This window comes from Ursus arctos, unplaced genomic scaffold (assembly GCF_023065955.2).
Source record: "Ursus arctos isolate Adak ecotype North America unplaced genomic scaffold, UrsArc2.0 scaffold_18, whole genome shotgun sequence".
NCBI classification, from domain to species: domain Eukaryota; kingdom Metazoa; phylum Chordata; class Mammalia; order Carnivora; family Ursidae; genus Ursus; species Ursus arctos.
In genome coordinates, this window is record NW_026622852.1 from 16942057 (window position 1) to 16963577 (window position 21521).

Sequence of the window (21521 nt, forward strand, 5' to 3'; positions counted from 1 at the left end):
GTTTTCTTCTTAGTTATGAGCTGTTGCTGTTTATTTCTACCAGCTTAGACTACTGTTTCTGGCTTCCTTCCTTCCTTCCTTCCTTCCTTCCTTCCTTCCTATCAGGAAGTCAGTAGGTTTTCTTTATAATTCTCAGTATTGAAAAATATAGTTTATCCCTATTTCATTAAGTCTATGATGGCATTGATCGAAAGAAGTACTATTGGACTAGGTTATACTAAAAAAAAAAAAATGGTTTCAACTAAGCTATGATGGAATGCCTTAAAGATAGTCCTATGTGATGCATGAATCAGTCTCATGAGCCACTCATTGTCTTTCATTAATGACAAGGGATTTAGCAATTTCTTTTATTTTCAGTTCCTCTGCTTGGCATGTGATAGCTAATCCCTTTTGTATGCAGCTCAATAACAAAACCTAATACAGCTTCATTTGCTTCTGGTATTTTCTCTCCTTAGGTTCTGTAAAACACGTGTTTTTTGTTTCCTAGGAAAATAGGGGGCTCTAGTCATTCCTGATATGATGAATATTTGCTTCACTAAATCAAATTTATTCCCTACTGCTTTATTTCTGCATATGTAATGATTTCTCCTTCAATGCAAATCATACTGTAATCCTATAGAAGATATTTTAAATGACAATTAATCTCAACACCAAAAATACTCAAAACTCGGTGGAAATGGTGGCAATGTGAATATTTATAATCAAGGCATGACAACCGCGTCAAAATGATCGCCTGGCTGGCAGTGACTGGCAGCAGGCTACTGAATATGAGACTCATCCCAATTTTAGAGATATGAAAATGTGAAAAACTGTACTTCTTAGAAGTAATGAGAAAAGAAATACTGACTACGCTTTTGGATAGCTTCTGTTTTCTGCTTCTTAGATTCTGATCAGATCCTAGCTCTTTTATTCTTAAGGCATCCTTTTCCCCATACCTCTCATCCTGCAGAGAGATACTGCTGTGCCCTGTGCCTCTATCCACTATGATATGTTTCTTCCTCTACTCTAGGCTGCGTTTTAGAATTTACCCCAAGGCCTGTTATAAATGTTCAGAAAATTAAGTTTTTCTTTTTCCTCTTCGGGAGAGAAAACCTGACTACATTTCCAACTTTTGGCAGTGTACGTTCCCCATTTCCATTGTACCATGGTGATATGTAGCCCTTTGCTGATAGATATAGTGAGCATAAAGGGATTTAACTCAGCACTAAACTTTTAAAAGAACTCTATAATTTGTACATAAGAATTACTTCCCATTATTAGACATATTTTGGAAACATTTTCATATGTAACTAGTGAACAGTTTTTGTGTGTGCCCCGAGAAAGGTATCTATGTATTCGCTGATTTTTGACTTTTATTACACATTCATTTTTCTCTTTTTTCCTCCGTTCTTTATGATTTTTTCAATTGTGTGAAATGTGATCATTATACCTGCTTATTGTAGCAATCCAAACAGTATGTAGTTGAAAGTGAAATTGATAGTCTCTCACTTTGTCTTTCTAATCTCATTCTCTAATGTAACCACTGCCAACGCTTATTTCCTTTGTTAATACAAACAAAAATATGTACAAATAGATACTGAAGATAAAGAAACATGCAGATCAAACTCGGATCTGCTATTTTTGCTTAATAGTGTGTTATGAACCTATTCTTAAGTTAGTCCATAAGGATCTGTGTTCTTTTTTTTTATTAAATCTTTTTTGTTGAGATTTATTTATTTATTTGAGAGTGTGTGTGTGTGAGCAGGGGGAGGGGCAGAGGAAGAAGGAGAGGGAGAGAAGCACACTACCTACTGAGCATGGAGCCTGATGTGGGGCTTGATCCCAGGACCCTGAGTTCATGACCTGAGCTGAAATCAAGAGTTGGTTGCTTAACTGACTGAGCCACTCAGGCGCCCCTATGTTGTTGTTTTAATAGTTTATTAGTGTTTCACAGTATTAGTATATCTTGATTTGGGCAACTGCTTTCCTATATATGGGCATTCTAGTTGTTTATGGAGGGTGTTATTAGCAACCTTTTATTTATTTATTAAGTTTTTTTTTTAATCTTATTTATTTATTTGAGAGAGAGAGACAGAGCATGAGCTGGGGGTGAAGGGCAGAAGGAGATAGACAGACAGACTCCCTGCTGAGCAGGAGGGGCTCAATCCCAGGACCCTGAGATCATGACCTGACCTGAAGGCAGATGCTTAACTGACTGAGCCACCCAGGAGCCCCTATTTATTTACTTATTTAAATATGGAACACTTCATGAATTTGCATGTCATCCTTGCGCACAGGCCATGCTAATCTTCTCTGTATTGTTCCAATTTTAGTATATGTGCTGCTGAAATGAGCACTATTAGCAATCTTTTAGATGTATTTTTGGGTAAGACTTTGAGAGTATTTTGGGTAAGACTTTGAGAGTATTAGACATTGCTGATTTTTCTTTTTCTTTCTTTTTTCCCCCTGTTGGTTAGAATCCCAGAAATGAAAATACTCATTCAGGGAGTATGCATATTGGAAAAAGTAATATTGCTCTTAGAATTTCCAAAATATTATCAAATGCACACTTTTGCCAATAATAAATGAGAGCGCCAGTTTCTCTAGGTTTTCATTAACACTGATTGTTATCAAACTCTTACTTTGTCATCCAATAGGGAGAATAGTGTCTTCTTTTAATTTGCATTTTCCTGCTTACCAGTTGAGGTCCTATATTTTCATTGTTTACTGATCATTTGCATTTCCTCTTTTGTGGTTTGCCTACTCTAATCTTTGACCCATTTTAGATTGCCTTTTTCTTATTGACCTGAAATAACTCTTTATATGTTTAATAATAATAAGCACTGAGTGCTTACTATCTAAATTGACTCTGACTTAAAGTACTTTTTACGTACTAACACATCTAATTAATTCACACAATGACCCTATGGGCTAGACACTTTTATAGTAAGTAAATAGAGGCAGAGAAAGGTTAAAAACTGTGTCCAACGTCACACCACTGGTAAGTGGCAGAGCTGACATTCAAATGAAGACCACTGGTATATAAAGTCATGTCTAACCCTTTTACTATGGGCTGCTCAGCAGAAAGGATAGATCAGTGTGTGCTGAGCACAGAGTTAATGCCACCGGTGCATTCATAGGAACTTGTGGCAAGCGTTTTTCAGAGCACATTGGAAGACAAGTATTTGTGTCCAAAGTTGCATAAAAATATTTCTCTTTAATAAAAAATAAAACTATCATTTCAAAGTAGATTCTTGATGGTGTGTGTTGTTGAAAGTGAACTTTGTGGGCTGCCTGGGTGGCTCAGTTGGTTAAGCGGCCGACTCTTGATTTTGGCTCATGTCATGATCTCAGAGTCCTGGGATGGAGCCCTGTGATGGCCTCTGTGCTCAGCCAGGAGTCTGCTGGCCATTCTCTCCCTCTCCCTCTGCCCCTCCCATCACTTGTGTACTGTCTCTCTAAATAAATAAATAATAAATAAACAAAATCTTAAAAAAAAAGAAAGTGAACTTTGGGGGATGCTGAGAAAACTGATGAAGCAGAAACTGAACAATGAAAGCAAAGGGGCAGAGGAGAAGTTTTCTTAGACACACTAGGCATTGAAGGCCATAAATTCTTTAATGAAGTGAGATTAAAAAATAATATAGGGGCGCCTGGGTGGCACAGCGGTTAAGCGTCTGCCTTCGGCTCAGGGCGTGATCCCGGCGATCTGGGATCGAGCCCCACATCAGGCTCTTCTGCTATGAGCCTGCTTCTTCCTCTCCCACTCCCCCTGCTTGTGTTCCCTCTCTCACTGGCTGTCTCTATCTCTGTCGAATAAATAAATAAAATCTTAAAAAAAAAATGTAAGAACTACCTTGTTATTTGTAGTTTGTTTAAGTAAATTGTTTGTATGTAGTTTTCATTATATTAGCTACTCTTAATTAATCCCTTTGTGGCCTTTATAAAGTTCAGTTAAAGAAGACTAACAGCTCTCCTCCATCAAGGATTGTTATTGAATGGATAGATTTATAACTATTATGATGTTTATTTTCAGGTGTGTCAGAAATATGACACATATTTTTTATTACCTCCATTTAGTTTCATCTTTGGAGTCCTCATATTGCCTGATTGCAACAATAAAAGTCTTAATCAATTAAAGATAAACCCAGGCATCTCTGTTTTAAACTCATTTAATTCAGGATTTTCCTCTCTAACTTCTCTCCTTTTCTAAGAATTGATCTAAGTTCTAGGGGCTTTGGAGCATGGGGGTTGAGAAAGAGATCTGGTTCAGGGTCATTTTTCTTCTAAGTGGGTATGTAGAAGACACTGCAACCCTATCTGGTCCTCGGACATGGCCATACCATTTCACTGGAATCTTCTGGAGCATCTGTTATGGGTTAAAGGATTTTTTTAAAAAAAGAGATATGTTGAAGTTCTAACCCCTAGTAACCCAGAGTGTGACCTTATTTAGAAGTAAGGTGCAGCTGTAGGTAGTTAGGATGGGTCATTCGGAAGTAAGGTGGACCCCTGATTCGGTATGACTGGTGTCTTCTCAAAGGCAGACAATGTGAAGAAAGGAGAGAAGGCTGTGTCAATGCAGGCAAAGATTGGAGTTATGCAGCTGTAAGCCAAGGAATGCCAAGGATTGCTGATGACACCAGAAGCTGAGAGAAAGGCATGGAACAAATTCTCCCCTAGAGTCTTCAATAGCCCTGTGACACCTTGATCTTGGATTTCAAGTCTCCAGAAATTTGAAAGAATAAATTTCTGTTGTCTTAAGCCACTAGGATTGTAGAACGTTGTTACGTCAGCTTTAGGAAATTAATACAGCTTCCAAACTCTTTCTATTTTTGTGGTGTCTTCTTAGCCTGTTGGTCCATGTTCATTGAGAGCTATATCCACTTGACTCTGGGTAACTTGGGAAAATGTTTGTCTGCTTCCAGTGTCTTATCAAACTGACCATCTGCTAGAGCACTTCATAGAGCTTTTCTGCACACCTTCAAGGCCAGAGTGTCATAGACACTCTCTGTAGTACTTGTCAGCTTCCAGGGCAACGAAACAGAAAACGAGGCTTAAGTATCCTTTATTCATAAATCTCAAAACTCTTCTGGGCAGGGGAAGGGCGGGTGGTGGTATTGTAATTCTCTTATGCCTTGGAGCTCATCGAGGGGTGCAGACATGGGGCAAGATCTCCTGCATGAATCTCACAGCAGTGTGTCCTCATATTTCTCTTGTTTCAAAGCCTTCCCCATTCCTACTTACCATTTCTACCTAACTGCTACAATCCTACCCTCTGGGATTTTTATGAGCCTTTTATTTAGTGTGGGTAAACAGAAGATAATTTCCTCCACAATTTGGATCTATAAGAATTCACCCTTGAATTTTCTATCTGATATCTGGTAGGTGTAAAAGTCTAGAATTTGCCATCCTTGTTCTCTCTTCTTTTATGGTCCTTTATGACAGACCCTCCATGGACAGTGGAGACTCCAGTCTTGTGGTTTAAATGGGAGAGTCATCACTGAAGGAAAAGTCCAGGTATATAAGGCCTGGAAGTGTAAAACTCCTAGAAGAAAACATACAGGAAAAGCTTCTTGACAATTTCTTGGAAATGACACCAAAAGGCGCAGGCAACAAAAACAAAAATAAACAAGTGGGACTAAATCAAAGTTAAAAACTTCTGTACAACAAAAGAAATAATTAACAGAGGGAAAAGTCAGCCTATGGAGTGGGAGAAAATATTTGCAAACCATATATCTGATAAGGTGTTAGTATCCAAAATGTATAAGGAACATCTATCACTCTGTTGTAAACAAAACAAACCCCCAAACCAAAACTGTAACTCGATTAAAAAATGGGCTAAGGATTTAAATAGACATTTCCCCAAAGAATATGTACAAATGAACAACATTATATGAAAAAATCTCAACATCATTAACCATCAGGGAAATGCAAATTAAAACTACAATGAGATATCAGACCTGTCAGGGTGGTTATTATAAAAACAAAAAGACAACAAGTATTGACAAGCATGAGGAGAAGTTGGAACACTTTTGCACTGTTGGTGGGAATGTAAATTGGTACCGCCGCTATTCAAAACAGTGTGGAGTTTCCTGAAAAATTAAAAATAGAACTACAATATGATCTATCAATCCTACTCCTGGGTATTTATCCAAAAGACTTGAAATCAGATCTTGAAGCAATATTAGTACTCCCATGTTCATTGCAGCACTATTCACAATAGCCAAGATGTGGAAATAACCTAAATGTCCTTCAGAAAATGAAAGGATAAAGGAAATGTAGTGTATACATATGATGGTGTGTTATTCACCCTTAAAAAAGAAACAAAATTCTTTTTTTTTTTTTATAATGATTTTTTATTATATTATGTTAGTCACCATACAGTACATCCCCGGTTTTCGATGTAAGGCTCGATGATTCATTAGTTGTGTATAACACCCAGTGCACCATGCAATATGTGCCCTCCTTACTACCCATCACCGGTCTATCCCATTCCCCCACCCCCCTCCCCTCTGTAGCCCTCAGTTTGAGAAACAAAATTCTGCAATTTGTGATAGTATGGATCGAAAAAGCTAGTTATAGAAAGACACACTTCATGATTTCACATGTATGAGACATCTAAGATAGTACAATTCATAGAAGCAAAGAATGGAATGTTGGTTGTCAGGGGAGGGGGTAAGGGAGAAATGGGGAATTACTAATCCACGGGCATAAAGTTTCAGTTAAGGAAGATGCATAAACTCTAGAGATCTGCTATACAACACTGTACTGATAGTCAAGGGGATTGTTAAGGGAGTAGATCTCTTGTTGAGAGTTGACCACAATAAAATAAAATAAAAAATAAAAAAAGGATGAATAAAAAAAATAAGTGAGAAACTCATCTACTAACATTTCACAGTATAATTCTGACTCACATAACTAAGGTGGACTCATAAGTCTTAGTTGAAAATTGGAGTCAAATTCTAAAGCTGAGAGGCACCTGGGTGGCTCAGTCGGTTCAGCAACTGACTCTCAATTTTGGCTCAGGTCATGGGATCAAGCCCCATGTTGGGCTTCACACTCAATGCGGATTCTGCTTGGGATTCTCTCTCCCTCTGCCCCTCCCCCCACTAATGCTTTCTATCTCTCTCCAAACTAAATTAAATCTTAAAAAAAATTTCTAAAGCAGAGCATGGGCACAGATACTCAATCTGCATCTCTTATAGTTACCTTTTAAGGATTATACCTATCTACTTGGGGTCCTATTTAATGAGGTTAAGAGGTGGGAGTTTATGCCAGACACTGACTACAACTTAATGTTTAAATACCAATTTACACACTATAGTGCTAATGTTTTCATGAGTCTTGTTTCCTTGTCATCAAATATGTGTTTCTTCCTAGCATTGCTGAGAGCTTTTGCACATTTGCTGTATCATTCTGGGATCTTCCTGCTGTAACATGCCTATTCTTTTAGTTTAGTTTTTCTTGACTTCTCTATACCGAATTGTATTTACCCTCAGTATGACTGGGGAATCATTGGGACCTGGTATTAGTAAACACAGTAACCTTAAGAGAGTGATATGTGCTGAATATAGTTAATCTGGATGACATAAAACTAAATATTTTAATGACAGATCAATGATTACACATCTGCTGTGTCTTCAGCACAGAAATGTGTGGCACAGAGAAGGGATACAAGAGAAGTATAAAGCATCATATATACCGACATGGAGTTTCCATCTGGGTAGATGGAAATAGGACTAGAGAATACAGCAGAATAAAATCACCAAGTACAAGCTATGGGATGCAGATTATTATATAATAAGATGGTATCTAATATAGTTCCAATAAGGCAGTGCTCAAAGGTGAGATAACACTTTAAGAAGGATAGAATTAATCTGGCCTGGACTCACCTCCAGCTGAATGGTTACTTGAGTTGAATCTTGAATCTGGCCAGAACATGTCCAGAGAGAGAGTTTTTCTGGGCAAGTGGTGAGCTGTTTCCCAAACTTGGAGACGTGGCACCAAGAAGAGAAAATCCCATGTAGAGAAAATCCTTTGGAGGCATGTGAATAGTAGGAACCTTTCATTCAGATAGACTCCTAGATGCAAATGTCCCAGGTTTATTTTCACTTGGACCTCAATCTCACTGATGTCAATGAATTAATTCAACTGCCCTTGCTAAGGATAAGTCTATAGATCTTATTGAATGACTAGGATGTCTGTTTACTTTTTGCTACCCTAGTGGTTTCTCCTTGTGCAGTCTTGCCACTCAAAAAAAAGAAAGTATCTCCCCAGGATACTAGGAAGACTTACCTTTGGTTTCAGCCTTGTATGGACAGGTGGAAACATGGACAGTCTGACCTAAGAGATCTGGAGATTCTAACCCATCAAAGTACAATGTACTAGTGCGTAGTCAATTATTTTTTAAAATTTGTTTCTGCTAATGGTTCTGTTCTGTTCTATATTTCATTTTTTACTTTACTCATTGTGATGTCATCTAAATGTCCATATTTTTATATAGTCTTTGTGAGGACTATTTTCCACTTTCCATCAGAATTGCCAAACCATTTGCCTATTTTAGTTATTTGAATAATTTCTGTGATTTTTTTTCTAACACAGATTATCAACATTTAATGATAACTTTTTGCTTTTCTTGAATTCTTTCCTTACTATAAAGTTCCTGGAGTAAGATTACGGAGTTAAAATGAAAAGAGTTGTTGTTTTCCAGAATGACTGTAAAAATTTACAATGCTGCTAGCCATATATGAGTGTGTTGGCAGAGCTTATTGCCTTTTCTAAAGATGGCTATAAGGAATTCTCCACCCTACATAATCTTTTCCAATAAGACCTTGACATGGTGCCTCTCCCCCAACTCCTTGAATCTAGGTGGGCTTGTGACTTGCTTGTAACCAATAGAAGTAACATTGCATGATTCCTGAGGTAGGTAAAGAAAGGCAATGTAGCTTCCACTTTGTGTTCTGGAGTACTCACGTTTGGCACCATGACCTGTTACATAAGAAATCTGGGTATCTTAAGACCACATGTCACAGCACACATGCCAAGCCACCTGGAAAGGCCGCAAATAGTAGATACTCTGGAGGGTAGTCCTAGATTTCCAGTCTCCAAGAGACATGCCAGACAGGTATGAACAAGAGTTCAGATGATTTTAGTCCCCAATTATGCAGTCATCTCTGGCCGTATGTCTTCTTTATTGAGTCCTCAGTTAAGGTAGAGCAGTGACAAGCTATCCCTGTTGAGCTGTTTCCAAATTTGCAGACCCTAACCTGTGAGTAAAATAAAATAATTCATGTTGCTAAATTTGGGGATAATTTGTTATACAGCTATATCAATTGGAAAATAAATTTAGCAACAATCTTGCCAGCTTTATGTGTTCTCATTAACATCTTTAGCCAAAAGTTTTGTTTTTCATTATTTCTTAAATTTAGTATTTTCTTTTACAAATGAGAATGTGTATATTCCCACATAGTTTAATATTGGTGCATTGCAGCAGTTTTAGATATATTTTTGCTCATATATTTCTTGAAGTCTTAATACTTCATATTTTGCATATATTTGAATATACTCCCTATAAAGTATTGATAACCATATTAGATATAAATATGTTTTCTCAATCAAATGTTATTCCTTTAATTTTAGCTCCTTATGTTGTCAGTCTTTCCTTTGTGATGATTTCTATAGCCTGAAAACTAAAAATTATTTCTCTAAAGATTTGATAAACATTAAGTTTGATTCCTGATGATTTTTATGTTCAGTGTTGATATTTCGCTTGATTCAATATGTGGATATTTCACATTTATTCCCTCAATATTTAAGTAAATATTCCTTGTCACCTTACTCTTTGGAGATTTCTTCATCATAGTTTGATGTTATTTTTGGGGTGGATCCTGCTGAGCTACTCATTCTGTCCCACTAACCGTATTTTTCTTCTTGGGATAGCATCATACTATTTCAGTCATTGCTGCTTTCTTGAAGGTTTATACTTCCCTCACGGTCTCTTTGTTTGAATTTTTTTTTTCAATTTTCCTCTTGTTTACTTCCAAATGACTTTCAAAATCCATTCTTTTTAAAAGCAAAATACCACCTATTATAGATATAATGTAAACCAATCAAAAATCTGAACTTCCTTCAAATATTAAAACACAAAGATACAAATACATTTAAATGTAACAAAACAACTACATTATAGTGTTCGACCCACATTTTATCTAAAATTATGATAAAAAGAGGAGGAAAAAGGAGTGAAGGAAGGAAAGCATTCCAGGAAGAAGAAACAGAATGTTAAAATTTGGGGTGGCAAGGGAAAGTATGGCGCATTGGTGGAACTGAAGTAGTCCAGGGTGATAGAAGCACCGGGGGGCTTACGGTGGTGGGAGGTGGGAGAAGGGAAAGAGAGCAGCAGGTGTCAGATCACTGAAGTCCTTTTAGTTATGTTAAGAAGTTTTCCAGAGAAAAATACAGAGGGAAGAAAGTACAGGGACTGAGAAGGTTGACTGTAAAAGTGCAAAGAGAACTAGGGAAATAGCCAGAATATGACATGTTTCTCTATTTGTCTGCTTGTTTCTAAATACAGAAGGAATTTGGGGTGCTTGCGTGGTGCAGTCGGTTAAGCCTCTGACTCTTGGTTTTGGCTCAGGTCATGATCTCAGGGTCGTGAGATTGAACCCTGCATCAGACTCTGGACTCTCAGCTCTGGACTCCAGACTCCCAGCTCAGTGCAGATGTCTGAGACACTCTCTCCTTCTGTCCCTCCCTCCCTCCATGCTCGCTCTCTTTCTCTCTCTCTAAAATAAATAGATAAATCTTAAAGAGATAAATACAGGAGGAATTTGGGCCAGTTTGAATGCTGAAGGTGGCCATAAAAAGGGAAAGGTTGGGGATTTTGAGGCACTAATATTAGAGAACTGAGTTCTAGTTTCTTGAATTATTAGAAAATGAAGTCAGTGTGATGAGCACTGGGTGTTGTATGTAAATGATGACTAAATTCTACACCTCAAACTAATATTACACTGTATGTTAACTAACTGGAATTTAAATAAAAACTTGAAAGGAAAAAAAAAAAAGAAAATGAAGTCAGTGTAGCTGTACAGGACAAAATTTGATTAGTTTAAGCTATTACTTTTTAGGTTTTAAAAAAGACAACTTACATTGAGTCAGAAGAAGTCAAAGCATTAAGATGAATAAATATGTGATTCCTCCCTGTTTTTTGAAATGTCCAATTAAGAATAATTTAATCTAAAATGGACCCAATTAGGAGTAAAAATGTTTAGATTAAAAGGAAATATTTTGAAAGTATATTGTGGAGGTAAACACTACATTTAAAATATGCATCCTTGCACTTGACATATTTATTCATTTTCTTCAGAATGTAAATGCTTTAACAAATGTTGCAAATGTAGAGAAATAAATTAACTTCACATCAAAGAGCAAACATTTTACAAATGGCAACAAGAGACTAGTTGTATTTAAGATGTCTGATATTGCTTTATGTCTGTATTAATAATAAAATATTCTTATGCACTATTTCTCCTCATGGAAAACCCTGCTGTCCTTATTCATATACAAGTAAAGCTGAATTGGGATCTGGATGCCTTTGTGTCTCCCAGAAGCTTTTTCTGGAACAGATTTGATGAGAAAATTTATACTTTCTAACCACCTTTTTATACAGATCTGCTCTTCACTACCTTTACCCCTGGAGTCCTGGATATTTTGGTGGTTTTGACAGAGTAGATCAGACACACATGTTTGCTCCAGAGTGTTTAAACATACATTATTGATTCTATCGTTTGAAGGTAAAAATGCTTTCTGAAGAAACTTGGAAAACAAGTCTAAATCGATTGAATTTAAAGACCAATAGAAGTCCCCAGATATGGTTTCCACAGCAACAATTTGAATGTTGAATATTTCTTTGCATGTAACAGGTAATTAATGGCTTCATTGATTTAACAAAAAATTTTGGCAACTATTATATGCTAGGTGGCTGAGAAGCAAAAAGAACTAGGCCAAACTATGTCTTGATTCCCTTCCTTTCCCACCTTGCTGCCACCAGAGAGTGCACGGTCTACTCAGGGTGCCTGGCAAATGAACTTTTAAGAATAGTGTGATATGTGCCATAATAAATGTGGGAAGAATGTACTTTAAAAGCACGGAAAGAAGAAACTGAATTTGTCTGTTGGGAATGGATGCAGACAAGAGGGATTTTATCACCTATTAAAAGCAGCAGAGAAAAGGCATTTGAGTTTTATCTTCAAGAATGAGAGTGATTTATAGGATAGATTGAGGGCTTGGCAGGGTGGGAGGATGGGATGGGAGAAAGCATATCCTGTTCAGAGGAAATAACACGTGTCTAAGCTAAGGAGCTGTGTTAGAACATTGTGGTTTTGGAGTGCTGTTGTGGTTTTCTGGGTAGTATGAGAGAAGCGCAAGGTGTGTTGAGGGAGTGGCAAGTTTTTCTGCGGAAAGAGTAGGCAGAGGTATGAGTGAACATTTTCATGACATCATAAGGAGTTCGAATTACACTGTTGTCAGTGGGGAGTGTTGAATAATTGATGATGTACGTCAGACATAAACGTTAGTGTCAGGAAAATCACAGCAAGGAATCGCAGGACTTGTATGATACCAGGTGATCATTGTTTCTCTCTACTTTTAAGAAAAGCAGTGGTCAAATAAGGCGGTGACTGCTTCTTTCATGTCAAACACCCTGGAGGAGGCCCCTCTGTAACTTGTGGAAATTCCTAGTCGACCACCGTGACACAACCCCACAAGCTAAATCTCACAGTTTGTGATTAAATCCATCCCTCTTGCTGTATCCTCTTGGAGATGAAGACTTTTCAGCAGCTTTCAAATCACTTGAAGGCAATTTTAAAGTTATCGCTTGGACTTTACACTCCAGACTAAATAGCTCTATCTCACGTTTTTAAAAAAATCTCATGACTTCTGTGTAACAACTCTTGAAGCCATTTTAGTTGTTGGTTTTTGGATCTTTTCCAGTTTCTTGACATCTTCCTTATGTGTGGGTAAAATAAAAAGGCAAGATAGTGTTTTAAGGAGATTCTGTGAGATGTTAAACCAGCATAAAGGATTATTCTCAGCCATTTTATGTTATATTGCTATTAGGATATGCCTAACATCATGTTAGGAGTTTTTAAAGGCAACTCTGCGTTAGTGGAAGGTAGAATTATTTTTTGATGTTTTGATGATCCATTTTCCTTTTCTATTTATGCAGTTAAAATATTCATATATATATATATATTTTTTTAATATATTTTAATTTTTAAAAACAGGCTCCACACCGGACATGGGGTTCAAACTCATGGCCCTGAGATCGAGAGTCGCATGCTCTACCAACCGAGCCAGCCAGGAACCCCCTATGCAGCTAAAATATTTTTAGAGCAATCCTGATAAGTTTTTTCTTGTGCTTGATGGGTGATTTCTCTAGTAGTCTTCCAACTATTATTTTTTTCAACTTTATGGAGTTATAATTAACAGATAAAATTGTAAGATATTTAAAGTATACAGCATGATTTGATGTATGCATACATTGTGAAAGAATTCACTTCACAACTTAAACTCCATTCTTATCTCAAGCAACAGGATGTAATGGAAAGAAGACAGGTTGGGGAGATTTGGGTTCAAACCCATATCTTTGTAAGATGCATTGGAAGTGAACAAGTTGGCTAAAAAATCATCCCAGAATAATTATGCAACATTCTTTAAAGTGTCCTCATTTGGATGATAACCTGCATAGTCATCTTGGGCTCTGTCAATTACTAGTCCTCTCTGATTCTCAGCTTCCTCATTGGTTAAAGGGGGAAAGAATATCTAGCTAATAGATTTGTTTGGAAATGTAAACATTAAAAAAAGCTGCATTTTCGGGGTGCCTGTGTGGCGCAGTCGTTAAGCGTCTGCCTTCGGCTCAGGGCGTGATCCCAGAGTCCTGGGATCGAGCCCCGCATCAGGCTCCTCTGCTGGAAGCCTGCTTCTTTCTCTCCCACTCCCCCTGCTTGTGTTCCCTCTCTTGCTGGCTGTCTCTGTCAAGTAAATAAATAAAATCTTAAAAAAAAAAAAAGCTGCATTTTCAAAAAAAAGAGCTACATTTTCTAGCACAAAGCCTGATACATAGTAAATACTTTAAATAGGTCCATTCCTCTTTCTCTCTCCCCCTTTTCTAAAAACTATTAACTTTTCAGAACAAATGGACTCTGTATCCTTAAATTATCTAAATATCTGAGATAAAGGCATATTTGTCTAAATACCGTGCTTGTGAAGTTCATCCTTATAGATGTCAGTAGGAAATTTAATGAGCATCGTTGCTATATCCACAACCCAAGTCATTAGTAATGACATTGCATAGTAAATACTTACATATACAATGGCTTGAGTTGTCCTTCAGCTTGATATACAACCAATAAGAATGACTCCATATTCAATCCAGTCCCCAGTTTTCAGGTTGAATTCCATTAAAATAGGATGTCACCATGTGCATTCTGAGCAACACTATTCCTTGTGGGTAGTTAGTTGATAGATATTATGGATGGGGAGAGATGTAGTCAAATAAACTATGGAAATGGGAAATGCTGGAATAAACTAAGTTAAAGAGGTTTCCACCTTGCAGGATTTCCCAGAATCTTTTGTGTACTCATCTATGCTGGGAGTCTGAAAGAGTGTAATGTAATATGCAGCATTTGCAAATTAACTAAGCGAACTTGGATCTCTTTTTCCAAGGAGCTCTTCAAGAACTAATAGAAGAAGACACTTAGAAAATACCAAGTGACTGGTAGCTCAATTTATCACAACATTTTCCAATTTTGCAGAATGTTTATTCATTTATTCATTCATTCAGCAAACATGTATTTGTCCCAAATTATTTATTGATTGAGTGCTTTGTTTCTAAGTAGTACTTCAAACCAGGTTATTTAACACACAATTATAGTTTAATATTTGGAAAACAATTGAGGTAGTAATTTAAAAATATAGATATCAAAAACATATATCAAATTCTGTGAATATATCTTTCACTCTTATTTGATGGTAAGAATTCAGTATTCTACCAGTGGTCTCCAAACTTTTTTGATTGTGCTCTCCGTTCTTTACATATCAAATATGCTTATTTATTTATAAATTAAATGCATGTGTTAATGGGTTAATATGTCATATAAATTATGCACAGAATTCAGATGTTTTAAAAGGCTGAAATGAAAAATAAATAAAAATAGAAATTCTAGTATTTTCTTCCTGTACTTTAATGGGTCATATTGCCAGCCTTTGGGCTGTGTACCCCTCTGTTGGTTTGGTTTCATTGTTTTGTTTTGTTTGTTTGGTTTCGTTATGCCCCTCTCATTGTAGACTACTTGGTGAAGGAGCAGAGAAGGAAGCAGATCTAAACATGCTACAGGCAGAGGAACTATTCTTTTTCATCCGTTATATTTGTCATGATTTATTAAAGAGTAAATTTAGGTTCAACACTATTGTAAGTGGTTCATAAAAAGGGGGGTAAAGAAACAAACTTTTTTTTTTTTTCTCTCCATAAGCTTACTCTGATTGAAGGGAATGCACAATAACAGCAATATCAGCTTAGAAGGTGGAATCCTTGGATCAATTCTGTTAAGATTACCAAGTATTTGTAGAACATGTATCCTATGCTAAGTGCTAGGGAGCCGGGATACAGAAGGGAGTCATAGCCCTCATCCTGGAGGAGTTTTATGCACCAAAGAGATGCCCAGTTTAACACTGTTTTCTTTTCTTTTTTTTTTTCATGGGATCAATTCCTTTATTTCTTTTTTTTTAAATATTTTTTTATTATATTATGTTAGTCACCATACAGTACATGCCTGGTTTCTGATGTAAAGTTCCATGATTCATTAGTTGCGTATAACACCCAGTGCACCATGCAGTATGTGCCCTCCTTACTACCCATCACCAGCCTATCCCATTCCCCCACCCCCCTCCCCTCTGAAGCCCTCAGTTTGTTTCTCAGAGTCCATAGTCTCTCATGCTTCATTCCCCCTTCTGATTACCCCCCTTTCTTTATCCCTTTCTTCCCCTACCGATCTTCCTAGTTCCTATGTTCCATAGATGAGAGAAACCATATGATAATTATCTTTCTCTGCTTGACTTATTTCACTTAGCATTATCTCCTCCAGTGCCGTCCATGTTGCAGCAAATGTTGAGAATTCATTCTTTCTGATAGCTGAATAATATTCCATTGTATATAATATGGACCACAACTTCTTAATCCAGTCATCTGTTGAAGGGTATCTTGGCTCCTTCCATGATTTAACTATTGTGGACAGAGCCGCTATGAACATTGGGGTGCATATGGCCCTTCTCTTCACTACGTCTGTATCTTTGGGGTAAACACCCAGTAGTGCAATGGCTGGGTCATAGGGTAGCTCAATTTTTAATTTTTTAAGGGACCTCCACACTGTTTTCCAGAGTGGCTGTACCAACTTGCATTCCCACCAACAATGTAGGAGGGACCCCCTTTCTCCACATCCTCTCCAACAATTGTTGTTTCTTGCCTTGCCAATTTTTGCCATTCTAACTGACGTAAGGTGGTATCTCCATGTGGTTTTGATTTGAATTTCCCTGATGGCTAATGATTTTGAACATTTTTTTCATGTGTTTTCTGAATAAAATGGAAGGTTACCCTGGAAAACTACTTCTTAATATTATGAATATTATGTTTTGAGTAGGACTTCTTTCTCTCAAAAGATTATGGAAAAAGGGATCATCTTGCTAGAAAGAAACCTATAAATGTCTTATTGTTCATGATTCTTACTTGAGGCTTGTTCTCGTGAATTCTAGCTGTTTCTAAGCACTCCTCTTTTTTTTTTTTTTTACCCTATTTTAGTATGTAAGACTTCTGCTATATTTAAGATGCTGCTACTAGTCATTGCTGTGCAATTTTTCCTCTTCACCTGCTCTTTGGTCTCAGTGAATGAACCATTCAAACATGTTTCCTTATTAACTGCTGCCATATTGTTCACTCATCAGTAGTCTCCCATTTCATCCTTTGTGATGAATAGCCCAGTATATTATTACTTCAGATACATTTTATTTCACCAAGATTCTAAATTCTAGCAGATGTCCACTTACATTTCAATCACATATAGTCTTCATTAGAATTACTTAAATGCATGTGACTTTAGAATTTTTCAAAATGTATTTGATCTTTGTTTTATCATGCACTCATATTTGTACACATATGAAAGCTTAGCTATTTGATGGATGGGTGTGACCTGTAGAAGTATTTCTCAGGTTTCTAGTTTTATTTTTCTGAAACATTTCACTTCAAATAGAGTTTTAATTGTATTGGCTCTAAGTGAATGTAAACCAAGTTAGTATTGAACCAGCAGATGGAAAAATCTTTATCAGTGAACAATGAAACAACTTGAATTCTTTTTTCCCCTTTTGCCATCTGGTATCTGTGCTCATATTTGAAACATTAACCATTCAGGAAAGAGTTGTTTTCTGTATCCAGTAGTCAGAAGCTTTCTCTGAAGACTGGTGCTTATCTTTTCAGAAAAAAAAATGCCACAAATACAAATGGAGCCCTGAACTAATATTTGACAGTCACATAAAAGCTTAAGAAAATGCAGAGTACAAAGTGAGTCTAAGAAGATGCCATTTTCAATTTATTTTCATAATCTAATTCTTCATTGCTTGTAAAGGTTAATCTAAATCCAGCAGAACAAAGCCGGCCACTGTTTACTTGTTGTAGGCACTGCTACATTATTCTAAACACAGCAAAATGAGCATCGCCCTCGTTCACAACCTAGTGCTACTTTTTTTCTGAATTGTAGCAGGTATTGTTTTCATGCAACTCTCAAATTATTGGTAGTCAAATAGTGTCTGTAATGGTAAAACGCTTCTGAGAAAATATCTAGAAGATAATTTTTATTATTCACTTTGAAAGAAACAACCCAATACATTTGCCTCCAGTTATTCTAGTAACCTTGCCAATCAACTTTCTCTGGATGCCCAGCGATATTCCCATCACCCACCTTTGTGGAGGATGAAAGCCAAAGGAACTCAAACGGTTTAGATATTATTTTAAATGTTCCCTAAGGAAATAATCTATGTGATGTAACAAACTTCAGCCCCTGAGTCAAGCATTACAGTGACCTGTTAACAATGGTTTTAGATTTTTTGGCGTTTTCATTATGTATAAACTATTTGTCTATAAACAAAACATAAATGATGTGGTAGTTCTTTGTACTTGAAGTCAGATTCTTGGCCTAAGTCTTCATCTTTTGGCATGTGGGGTACTTAATCTCACTTTTCAGATTGGCTTATCTTTGAGTAGACCACAAAGACTATTTCCTTCTGTGGTTGTGTTTTCCATTTGGGGACCTACTGGCACTTTCTTGGTTTGTGGAGTGAACAGTTTCCAGAAGTTGACTCTGTATGGACAGCAAGGACATTCCTATAAATTACTCTTTACATTTAGAAGTAATTTTTTACTCACCAGTCTCTGATGGACAAGATTAAGAAGATTACAAATAGGTTGAAGTGTAGTGCTTTCTTGTATAAACTTGGACTTTATCCTTCTGCTTAATTTTACTCTGGTTTATTTGGCTTTAAGTAGATGCTTTAACACTCTCTCCTAATTGGCCTTTCAGATGTTGAAGAGCTTTTGGGTGCAGAGATGTGCTCAGCTTACTCGCATAACAGGCAGAGGACTGAGAATGCTGTCAGGAGCTACGGGGGACACCTCCCAAGGAGCCTGAGTGACACTCCCTGTCCCTCAGGATGCTGTATTCTGTACACAACAGCTCTCATAATGGTGAGTCTGAAAAGTCTTCCTCCAGAGACAGTGCTTACTGCTTTTGTGTCCTGCCATGTCTATTACCTAAATCATCTCATTTATGTCACGTAGATTATTTCCTTAGGGAACAGTTAAAATAATATCTAAACTGTTTGTGTTCCTTTGGCTTTCATCCTCCACAAAGGTGGGTGCTGGGAATATTGCTGGGCATTCAGAGAAAGTTGATCGGCAAGGTTACTAGTATAACTGGAGGCAAGTGTATTGGGTTGTTTCTTTCATTTTCAGCATGTTCCATGCTGCCAACGAAGTTTTCTCTGCTCACTTCTCTCCTTCATGGCCTCTGCCTACTTAGTTCCTATCACTTTATGGATGCTTCTTTACCCTTTATGTGGATTTTCAACTTCCACCCTTACTGAGTTGCAGCTCTCTCCATGTCTTGCGTTCATCCCTGCCACAGAGAGGCTGTGATTGGATCGATGCGTTACCATGCAGTGAGGAGTGCCTCTGTGGCCCTGAGCTCTCATACTAGGCCATCTCAGGTCATTGGTCTTTATGTGTCTGAGTCAATAGGCACCTGGAGTTAGAAAAACAACAGAACCCCAAAACAGTACCAAAGACATTATTTACTTGTCACTTAAGTAACCAGATGTCAGGAATTTGGATTACTGTTCATCTCAGTCCTGGGGGGCAGCTATTATCCTTATTTCTGCTTTACAGATATGGAAACAAGACTCTGAGAAGTTAAGTGCTGATAGAGCAAGGACTCAAACTCAGCTCTAATTTCAAAAGCCATGATTTACCCACTGTAATATGGCAGAAGTGAGGGCACAGGGTCATGTTATTCAAAGCCCAGAGACTTTTGCAAATGGATGCCCTTCAAGGGTCCTCTAGGTGTGGGAGATGCCCTGAGGCATCTTTTTAGGAGGGGCCTTTCCACCAATAGTCATCTTTCCACATGCATTATTTTCTGATAGCATGATGGAAATTAGCATATTTATCCTCTTAAACACAGTCTCTTGGTGGATTGCAGGTATGAAGCAAAACTCTATTGCTTAAACTTCAAAGTAATTGTGTAATGACAGAGATGGGACTGGGCATGGAATAATAGGACCTGGTTTTTGTACCCCAGCCCTGGAATTTGACCTTTAAATTTTGGACAAATCACTCAATCTCTTTATTCATCTTTAAAATTGGGTCGATTTTAATTTTAAAAGGACAGTTGCACACTTAATTTTTAAAAAAGATTAGATTACTTTGATAAAGGGCTTGGCCTTTGATAGGAATCAAATATATTAATGGCTTATTTCTTATTTCTCTGAAGAGAGACTATATCTTGCCACTTTAAAAAAAAGGAAAAAGAAGAAGAAAACCTCTTAATTGAAGTATAACACACACAGAAAAGTGCAGAAATAATAAGTGTTCAGCTGAATTAATTATCTCAAAATGAACTCACTTGTGAAACCACCTCCCTCCTCGAGAAATAGAACACTGCCAACCCCCCCTGACAAGAAGCTCTACTTATGTCCCTTTCCAACCACGAAACCTTCCCTTTTCCCCAGAAGTAACCACTATTTTGACTTCTAACACCATTTGTTGATTTTGCCTACTTCTTTTTTTTTTTTTTTTTTTAGCTTTGTGTAAATGAAGTTACAGATAATGATTCTTTTGTGCCTGGTTTCTTTTGCTCAGTTAGTTTCTGAGCTTCATTGCTCTAATTGCATGTGGGGATAGTTTTACTCATTTTGATGGCTGTAGTGTGTTTCATTGTATAAAAGTATCACAGTTTATTTATTTCACAGCTGAGGGACATTTGGGTTGGTCCCAGTTTTCAGTAATCATGAATAATGTTACTATGAATGTTCTTGCCTCTGTCTTTTTGCTAATATGTATATATGTTGAATGGCGCATCACTTGGAAGATGTTTTTAACCTGAGTAGATGATACTAAGCAGGTATCCAAAATGGTTTTCCATTTCTGACAGTAGTGTGTGAATGTTGTTGCTCCTAAGAGTAGCCAACCCTTAGTATTTTCAGTTACTTGAATTGTGGTGAGTTTGTAGAATTATTTTACCTTTCTTTGACTGCTGATGTGATTTAGCCTCTGTTCCTATGTTTACTGGACATTTGGATATCCTCTTCTGTAGAATTCTTCTTCACAGTCTGTTGTCCATCTTTTCAATTGAATTTTAGCTTTTTCTTATTGATGGTTTATATTTTTTAATTTATTCCCTAAAGAGCCCTTTGTTGATTATATGTGTTACAGATATTTTCTCCCAGCTGTGGCTTTACTTTTCACTTTCCTAATAGTATCTTTTAAAGAAAAGAAGTTCTTAATTTTAATGTAGTCCAATTTACTAATTTTTTATTTGGTTAGTGCCCTTTGTCCTCTGAGAAATATTTCTTAATCTCAAGTCATCTAGAAGATATTCACTTGCATTATCTTCTGGAAGCTTTATTGTTTTTCATATGTATAATGACAATCCCACTGGAATGGATTTTGGCGTACACTGTGAAATAGGAGTTTATCTACTACATTTCTCCGTGCTTTTTCGATCCTATGTTCTCTCCCCTTTATGGGAAATAAATGAACTTATGGCCTGAAGAGGATATGACTCTTTCTTTACACATTTGTGCTCCCTCTGTGTCCTTTCACACAGCACCACATTTTCCCGTACTTACTCCCCATTTTTCTTGAGTATATTTGAGATGCGGGATGAGTTTCTTAAGTATGCTTTGAATACTCTAGCTTCTTAAGGAGATTAGGACAAGAACAT

The 21521-nt window shown here is 37.0% G+C and overlaps 1 non-coding gene across 1 annotated transcript; it reads right to left on the reverse strand.

The window, feature by feature from the left end:
• Positions 1-2229: 2229 nt before the first annotated feature.
• On the reverse strand, positions 2230-2336 carry LOC113260669 (U6 spliceosomal RNA). The gene has a single exon (XR_003318049.1). It is a non-coding gene; the product is annotated as a U6 spliceosomal RNA (small nuclear RNA).
• Positions 2337-21521: the final 19185 nt, after the last annotated feature.